The 9885-nt window shown below is 37.9% G+C and overlaps 1 long non-coding RNA gene across 1 annotated transcript; it reads right to left on the bottom strand.

The window, feature by feature from the left end:
• Positions 1 to 5622: 5622 nt before the first annotated feature.
• LOC149180533 (uncharacterized) lies at positions 5623 to 6473 on the bottom strand. The gene is made up of 2 exons (XR_016256936.1): positions 6033 to 6473; positions 5623 to 5936 (listed from the first exon to the last, which is right to left on the bottom strand). It is a non-coding gene; the product is annotated as an uncharacterized LOC149180533 (long non-coding RNA).
• Between the last annotated feature and the right edge of the window lie 3412 nt (positions 6474 to 9885).

Raw genomic sequence — 9885 nt, 5'->3', positions numbered from 1 at the left:
ATTGAAAGAGTCTTCAAATACTCTTTAGTGTTGTTTCATATGTTCCTGTATTATCAAATAGACAAGTTCCCAATGAAGATTCATAAAATAGATACCAGGGGAAAGGAAAGATCAGCCATCTACTGGAAACCGTTGGTATAGAGGTCTAACACAACATTCACATACAAAGACTTCATAGATTGTTTTGCGCACCCTGTCATGAACATGTCGACTTCTAGCACTCAACCTAGAATCAGTATTGAGATCAAGAGAGTACTGCAACTGGAAAAGAAGAGCATAGTAGGAGACTGGTACCTCCACCAAAATCATATTGAAATTAGGATCTATGGTTGTGAGTTACTCCCCTACAAATTGCCTAAGTATCTCCCAATGATAATATTTTCCTTGGAATACTTCAGGCAAATGATAGGTGTGCATGAGGTCCACTTCCTAGTTGTTATGAAGAAAACACAGTTTAAGATGAAAAACCAAATGGGCCCTTTCATCTGCAACACCTGAGAGGTTCGGCCTGAAGCTAATAAGACACTCCAACAATTCAAATTCAAGAATAGTTTCATCTGGCATTATGACCCTCATGGGGTTATAAGAAAACTCAGAAAAAAGGTCAACCTGAGACCTTACATCCACTACCCCATGCCTGAAATTGAACAGTATGCTAATCAATTAGAATGGGTAAAGAACACATTGATAGATAAGGACAACACAATGGTGGATGTGAAGAACACCATGATTGCCTTGGAGAAACAATTTGACCAAAGCTCTTTCTTACAGGTCCCAAAGTTGGAAGAGCCCATGAATATCCCTCTCATCATTCAGACTCCTGTCAATGAGGAGAATAATCCCAAAAGAAACAGGTAGGAAGGTTCAAGCTCTGCTATGGCACCACTGATCAACAGTTCCAACTAAGTAAAAGGCCCAAATTGACTCCTCTATCTGAATAGGAAGAACACATTACATCAACAAAAATGATTGATACTGATGCAATGGGGCAAAGGAGTGGACAAACAACTAAGACTGTTGCACCAGTAGAAACACAATAGCCCTCCTCTTCAAACAACTAGATTATACAGAGACAGAAGAGTGTGGAACTGTCTTCCTTTGTCAGGCTAGCTTACAAGGAAGTAGATATCAAGGAAAGATTCTAGGAGATTAAGATCAGAAATGAAAATCTCAAGGCAGACACTTATGCCAAGTACATGCAGATGACACCACCAAACTAGAGCAGATTGATGTCAGCCTTTGACATCAAAGAAGGTAAAATGCATGTGTCTTTCCTACAACCTATTGTACAATAGCCTAAAACCACAACAGGCTACAAGAATACCAAATTTGAGGTCTTATCCAGGGATGTGCATCCCATAGATCAAACAGAATTTCACAAATAGGTTGGAGAGATGATCTATTCCACCCTTGCAACAAAAGAAATGGTAGCATTCAAGCTCAGGGACTCATTAGATAATGTGATAGCCCAGTACAAATCGGAAAAAGCATCTTCCAGTGCCAAAGACACAAGGATCAAATCCTTAGAAGACCTAATCATTGAGCTGGGCCATGACCCAAAGGACATCAAGGTTGCTGAACAGTTGATTAAGAATAAAATGAAGACATTTCTACCCTTAAAAATCAGCTCAAGTTGCCTCAGTCACATCACCCTCAAACAAAATAAGTCCTAGAAATCCAAACAAATCATGAAGAGATGATGGACTTGGTGCTACAACTCAATGACTAGTTGAAGGAAATGGAAAAGGAACTAAATAGCTTGATCCAGCTCAAACAAGCTAGTCTAGATAGTGCTCCTCCAACTGTCATTCCTACAATGACCACAACTGTGCCTTCCACATTGGTAGAAGCATTAGCTCCCACTAGTCTAATGGCCACTGCATTGCTAGCAGCAACATTGAATACATCAGCAATGGCATCAACAACAACAGGTACCACATGTGATGAAACAAATATGGTGGTCAAGGCAATGGAAGAAATGTCCATTCAGACCAGTGAAATGAACAAGTTAAAAGAGAAACTTACCATCCTAGAAGCAGATGGCAGGTTAGCCCAGATCATGCACAAGGAAGAACAACAGAGGGCCACCAGAATGAATGAGAGAGTGAAAATCCTGGATAGAGAGTTAACACTGAGTGAGCCTTTCGGAAAGGCCAAGAAAATTTTATGAGCCAATATCATTGACTCTATCAATGATATTTGGCCATCTATCTAAGTCATTTTTGAGCAGATAGACTTGATCAAACAGGCTACAGAAGCCATCCAGAATGTTAAAGAAGAGCTTGGAGAAATGTCAGAGGAAGCAGTAAGAATTATCCATTTCCTCAACTCCAAGAACAAAAATGAGCCGCAAGAACTTGACATACCTAACAGGATAGGTACCATTTTGGAAGTCAAGAGGGTCCTAGCTAAGAGAAATTTAATGTTAAATTTAGAAGATAAGTGTCAAACCATGCAACTAGTCGTTGACAGGTTTATGACCATGTTTGAATTTTTGAGAGAAAATGGACTACCTAGTCCCTTAGTCATAAATGATAAATTGATGGAACAGGAGGACTACAAAAAGAAGATCAGGGAAGTAGCCAAAGAAAAGGAAAATACCTCATCAATGAGTGGTATACCAACTAGCAGAGTATTATATTAGACTTTCGAAAATCTGTTTTACCTCTAGCATGAGGTGAAACACTTATTTATCAATAAGCCTACTTTTGCAAAATATATAGAGGCTAATGAGATATATAGGAAAATGCTCAACATCCAGTTACTTGATGAAGAAACATGGCAAAAACTGAATGATTTACTATAGTAAAGGCACAATAAATTATAAGTGTATGGTAAAAAGTAAACGAGTAGGGTAAAACAGATGAAAACAGGTCAACCTATTCAAAGTGTATTAGGTGAAAGTGTATCATATGAAAGATGAAAGTCAAACAGACTATCTAGCATGAAAGCCAAACAACCTACCAGCAGAAAGGGCTAAAAATCAAAGCATAACAGGGAGCAAAACCAAAATAAAAGGGACAACACGAAATAGTTCAAAGCTGTCTTATCTTCTTGCAAGAAGATATTTTCCTTTTTCTAGATTAATTCTAAAATTGGTTTGACATATTTTCTACTAAACATTTTGTATAAATACTTCACAATTCGAAGTATTAGGGTGGATTATTTTACAATTTTAGAGTTATTGTGATCTTGAACCTAAGGGTGATTGTACTATTTTCAAGTCAATAGATTGGAGCAAGTAATAAAAGCATCTTGCTACAAGATTCATGAGATGAGCCATTTACAGTCAAGTACTTCTTTATGTTATTGTGATATCTTTATTTTTTGTTTTCATTATCTTAAATGTTTTTTTTATCTAAATGAATTAACTGGAAATATCATACAATTTTTTTTTAATTACACTTTGTTTTGCACAGTAATTTATTTACATGTTTTTTTTCTGATACCCAGATTTGAGAACCCTTAATTACTCTCTTATTCTGGTTGACTTCAAAGTCTAGCCTAGGGAACCCTTAATTGTTCCTTGGATCTGATTTGATGGTATTCACCATTCAACCTCTGAGATCTACAGTAACTCATCTATCTTGACCTATAGACACCATTTTTAGTACTAAATCTAGTCTTGTTTGTCAGGCATCTGATTCCATAGCCTAATGGTACAAGCCAATCCTCTTTCTAGACGTTGCATCCCTTATTAAGTTGAGGCTAAAGGGCGTATCACACACTGGAACCTAAACCCTTGAATTCAACCCCTAAATATGTGTAAGTTGTAAAGAACTAAATCTCTTCCCTCTAAAAGAAACTTTTATGAACAACTAAAACTATCTTGCTATCCAAAACCAAATCAATGTCACGTTGATCATCCTAATCAAGTCCAAGGAAAAGCTAGAATGTCTCCTTGCTAACTCCACTAGATCAAGAGGTAGAAGATGCTCTTTAAAGTTTAAACAACTATTGCAATAGCAAGGATTCCCACATATATATCTCCGAACATATCTATTAGGGTTATTCTTCAAGGCTAACAATGTGTATGAAAGTGATACAAAAGAATTTCGTCAAAGACTTAACAATGCACAACTACTAACAACTATAACTATATTATCACTTGACCAAATCAAGACCTGGTTGATGATCCCAAATGAATCAATAGTAAAGCTAGAATTCCTCATTGCTATCCAAACTAGATCAAGGATCTAAACATGCTAATTTAAGTTTAAACAATCATCAATCAGCAAAGATGTATTCTCCTTAAACATGCATCTCTCCCTGCATATCCATTGAAGCTATTCTTTAAGGCCAACAATCTATAGGCATCCATTGAGGGCATTCTTTAAGACTAACAATGTGCACGCAAGCAACACAAAAGAACACCGTCAAAGACTTATCAATATGTGTCTATGAACAGCTTGCGAGACAAAGTGACTACAACAATGCAAAACAACATTTCTAGCAACCATTAGCCATACTCAAAAGGAGTGACTTGATGACAACTAGGAATGACATGGAAAGTGCCAAAGAAAAAGGGATAGAGAACAAGCCAAATAAAAAGTCCCCTTATTATTATAAAGTGGTTGATGTATAAAGGTGAGGTGGCTTGGCAAAAATGATTGACCTAAATAAGGCTTTGTTCCCCAACAAGCAAAATGATCAGATTTTGCTCCATTTGATATAGCATGCTCCTCATCATCATGTCCTAAGCTAATCTATCCTGAATTTATTCCACACCTGCCCTCGTATTTTACCTAGACATGTATGCATAGTACATACCCTGCTTGATGGAGTCTTGACAATGAATTTCCCATTTCACGAAAAGGTTGTACATTCTATCCGATAACATCATTAAATTCTTAATAATAAAACTGTCTCATTATTTATTTACAAGACATTAAAACATTGAATCGGGGATATTAAATAATAAAATCTCAAGAGTGGCAAAAAAGTTCTTAAAGACTTGGAAGTTTGGGAAAGTGCCATAATATCATGGAATTTACGAGGACCAATTCCCAAAATGAAATTCATTATCCAATGAAAGTTATTTTTCAGAAAATTAGACTATCGAAAGATGTGATGAGAATATTGAGCCAAAGATTTTTTAAGGGTTACGTGAGAATAGTTGTCGATGCAAAGGAGTCAGTGAAGAGATCTGTTTACAGACTAGAAGCCAAAGCTTGTCAAGATGGTGAATTACAAAGAGAATTAGTGATCAATAACAATCTCTCTTTCTGCTTAGAGGTTACAATTAAGCCAATCTAGATATTGTTTTAAACATGTCATTGTGATCCAAAAGCAGACCGTAGTTAGAACCAACCAAAAGCAGTATGCAGATTCACAAACACAGATAATATCTAAACTGCACCTTGATCTCACATACATATACCAAGAGTTGACTGTAATATCTCAAATTAGCTATATTAACTAATTCCAATGAGTGGCATGACACTTTGTCTTGACGGACACCATCTCATCTCCTACCACAGAAGTTAGTTTTTATCCCGAATTTACATGCCGTACCACTTAGAAGTGCCCGTGTACGTTTTGTGGGCCCCTTCCCGTTGCCTTTACGATGCCTTCATCCTTGCCAGATTACTAAAAACAAAGTGGCAAATCCCTTGTTGAGGATTCATTCCATTAAGAACTATACAGCACTGTAGGCTTTAAGGTGGAAGCCATTTGCGTTCATCCTATCTTTGGTTGCTACATGATCCATTGTTCAGCGTGTTACTTGAATCACTTGGGCTCTACTATGTGTACTGTGTCTATTTAATCTTTGAAGGCCTATTCAAGAATATGGATCATACCTTAATATGTCAAAACCCACTAGCCCATATAAGGAATAAAAGCAACAGCTCGTATTGGGGCAGGTTCTGCGTCAGTGAATGGAAGATTTTGGAGATTCTCCACAGTGAATGGCGAAACCCCTCAATAAAACAGCTCTGGTTGGAGCACATAAAACCCCAAAATCACCATTATTGGTTAAATAAAAACAAGATGAACACAGCAAGTGATAGAGGAAGGAAAATGGCATCTACCTGCCATATAAGCAGAAGCATTCAAGGCATTCTTGCTGTATTCATAAATGGGGTTTTGCACAACAAATATCATTTGCCAACAGGCAGTCACAGGATCGATTCCCGTGCAGAACCCCAAAAATTTTAACCTTCGGGACCCCCAATCACAATGGGGGTATTGTGCTTTGTTCCCATTGAACCGTCATGACTGCATTTCAACCAAAACCAAATTCGTAAATTCATCTAACGGGCACACGCACAGACCCCATGAGCAGCTCAAAGAAAAAGAGGGAAGAAAAGTGGGTATAAGTGTAACCAGCAGTAATGATCTGAGAAGGGGGCTAAATGAAAAGACTATGTGACCAGAGGGAATGACAATTTACTGAACCTCGAAGAGAGAGCCACCCACGTGACCATCTGTTAGCAGAGGAGAAGCGAAAAGGATATTATAGAGGAAGAAATATGTACCTGGAAATTTTGGGTTCTACTGCTCAGCCTCCTCAACCGCCTTCGTCCTCGTCCTCATCATCCCATCTTCCCCTCCGGTTCCTCGAGATCGAATAAAACCCTGAGCTCACACACGCCCTTGGCGTTTGTCTTTATGTAACCCCACGTTTAATTCCCTAATGTGTCTAACGTCCCCCGTTCAATCCTTGTTTCCAGTGATAATACAATGGTGGTGACCTTCAGAAATAGAAAGGGGTCCATCATTAGTGGAGCTACCTATGAGGTCTGAGTGTTACACTTAACTAAAGGGAGGTGGACGGAGGTGGACGGTCACAAAAAATTGTTGGCCACGAGGAATTTTAGAGGGAACTTTGTTTGTGTATGGAAATGTGTTTTTGTTTTATTGAAATTGAATATGATTTGGTAATAGTAATTACTTTGGTAGAAATTAAATAACAGAATATTTTCTGAATTGAGAAAATATAGTAATTTTCAGATTATATGGTTTATGGGGTATAGAGTAGATAGTGGTTAGGTGTTTTGTTAAGGCACTCTGGATGTAAAGGTTACCAGTTTAAAATTTTATGGTCAAAATCCAGTGATGCTAAGTGTTAGTGTGGCGTAGACCAGGTCTTAGTGATTTTGACAATTTAAATGCCTCTTACTCAAGCCATAAATTAGTGGTGCAATCATCTCAAGACTCACATAAACTACTAAACAAAAAAATAAATTTTAGATGAAGTAATATTTAACAACAATAACAACAAAATTAAGTATTATTTAAATGTGAAAATAAAAGTTCAAAATTTTGATATTGAATATAATTTAAATGTGAAAATAAATGTTTAAAATTGAGTAGGATGTAAATATAAAAATAAAATCTATAAATTAGTTAAATGGAATTATATTTAATATGTAATTTTTCCATTTTTATGTTAAATATTTTTAAGATAATTTTAAAAATAATGTTTGTTATTTAAAAAATATTTTATACAAAATTGTAAATATATAATAAAGAATTTAATGGATTATTGATTTTTTTAATCATTTAAACTTTTAATATGGGAGGAGATTGGAACTTTATACTTTCTATATATCATTAGAGATACATTTTGAGTTTAGATCTACTAAGCACTTAGAGGGATCAAATCTCTCAAGATGCAAAAAAAATTTTGAGTGCAAAACTTGAGGAAAGCTTTGCTAGAGATTTAATTCCTCTTGGTGCTTGGTAGATCAGGAGATATCATGGATCTATGCTAGTTCTTAATAATACTAATGCAACCATATAAATTAAATGGTTGGTTCTTAACAAAAGCAACCATGTAAATTAAATGGTTGGTAAACACGTATAGACATCAATCCATAACAAGCATCAAAACACTTACTTCATGATACATCTCACCTTTAAAAAAATATTTAAAAAATAGCTAAATTATCACTTTATTTTAAATAATTATTATTTTTATTAATTAAAAATATATATATATATATATATGTGTGTGTGTGTGTGTGTGTGTGTGTGTGTGTGTGAATTAAACATATATACATTAAAAAAAAACATGTGACAATATTATTTATCATAGAGATTCACCCCACTTTACCATGGAGATTGTAAATAGGTTTTCTTACAATATTATGGCTTATCAATACCAAAGTCAACAAAATTATAACTCATTTCATATGACACTTGTTCATATAACATTTTTTTCAATTAATCAATTTAATTAAAAGAGTGGAAAGGGCATAACTACTTTTAAGATCAATGTCAACCTGCTATTAAAAATAGTATAGAATCCCCGATGGGGGTGAGAACCGAGACTAACATTGTTGTCGGGCCCCATGAAGAGTGACAAATGGGTCGGTGGGGAGGGTCGTACCTCCAAGTCCCCTCATACCATGCGGAGGAGGAAATGGCGTACACGAGCCTTAGCTCTCAAACGTGTGAGTATTTATGGCGCATTGGGAAAGGGAAGCGACAACGGGTTGATAAGCGAGATGAGGAAGGTGTCATGATTTCGGTTCAGTGCTCAGGTTTGGTGGTGTAAATATACTTGGCCTCCTACTCGATGGCGAAAGAGGCGTCGGAGGCATGACAAAATTGGTGGTTTCTTGATTTTCTTCGAGGAATTATGGTTTGTTGTGTATAACGAAGCCCAATTCCTTGTTTTTCTCAGGCCTTGCAAGGCCGGACTGGGTTGGCAGGTGCAGTCTAAAAGCAAATGTTATTTCTGGTTCATTTGGGGTAAGGAGTGTCTCTGTAAAAGCTGGCAGTGCCATGGTGAGGCTAGTGTTTGGGAGGCGTCAAGCTTTTGTAGAATTGTCATCCTCCTGGTAGCCAGATCTATACAGTAGAGTGACTGGTGTGGCGGGGAATGTGAAGGTGGTGTTAGCGGCGCTGCCTTAAGTTCGGTCTGGTGGACGAGAGGGCAGCAATTAATTCTCGCAGATGCGAAAACACAACCGGCAGAATTGGGTGTGATTGGCCGGCGATAGATGCATCCTAATCCTCAACGGGGGTGGCCTAACTTCCCAGCGAAGCCAGGGACGGGGAGGGAGGAGGCCCTTGCATTGGCAACCATGTTGGGTGGAAGTGGGAGCAAACCGGTGGGCAAGGCTCAGGGTGCAAGTATTGAAGCGCGCGGAGGGTGAGCTGGTGGACTTCGCGGCATTCAACAAGGTGGCTGGAGATGGGGGCAGTTGACTAAGCGTGGCAGCAGCGATGGCACGAATACACCCCGCACCGGTAGTAGTACGCGGACTCTTGGCTCTCAGAGAGGTGGCAGGCGCAGGAGGGCTCATACAGCTCAAAATGATGGTCGTTGTGATGCCCCGAACCCAAAAGGATTGTAGCACTGCTGCTTGGAAAACTGTCAAGGCCTAATCCAATCCTTGGTGGACCGGGTAGATGCAACAGAACGAATTAATTGGGAAAAGCACGATGAGCTAATGGAAACATTGGAATGCATGCATTACTTCCAGTGTTAGGTTAGGGAGCGAGTCGTGGTAGTCTGGCGAGGACAAAACCATCTAGCGGAGAAAGTGGAACAGCGGGAGACTTGGATGGCGCACTTCGAAGAGCACGTTTAGTGCAACTTTCGTCCTCCGCCTCCTCTAGGAACTGCTCCAGACAACCCAGCTTCAGTCACCTCAGATGATTATAATGTCCTCTGGCTTTCTTTATGTTTTGTTTATCTATTGGAGCCTATGGCCCTCTCATTTGTGGGCAATGTTACTGGCATCTCTTTTGTATTTTTGCCACCTTCTGTTGACTATGGTCAACAAATCCAGTCGTGGTGAGACCACATGCTTTTTGAAATATCGGATGTATATCTTTTTTTTTTCTCTGAATGAATAGAATGTTGACTTGCAAAAAAAAATATTATAGAATATTCCAAATAAGTTAAATCTCTTACCATCTACCTATTAA

This window comes from Pinus tabuliformis, chromosome 3_2 (assembly GCF_031772625.1).
Source record: "Pinus tabuliformis cultivar Carrire ecotype Pingquan chromosome 3_2, CPIR1, whole genome shotgun sequence".
Classification (NCBI taxonomy): domain Eukaryota; kingdom Viridiplantae; phylum Streptophyta; class Pinopsida; order Pinales; family Pinaceae; genus Pinus; species Pinus tabuliformis.
This window is presented reverse-complemented; position numbering and strand designations above follow the sequence as displayed.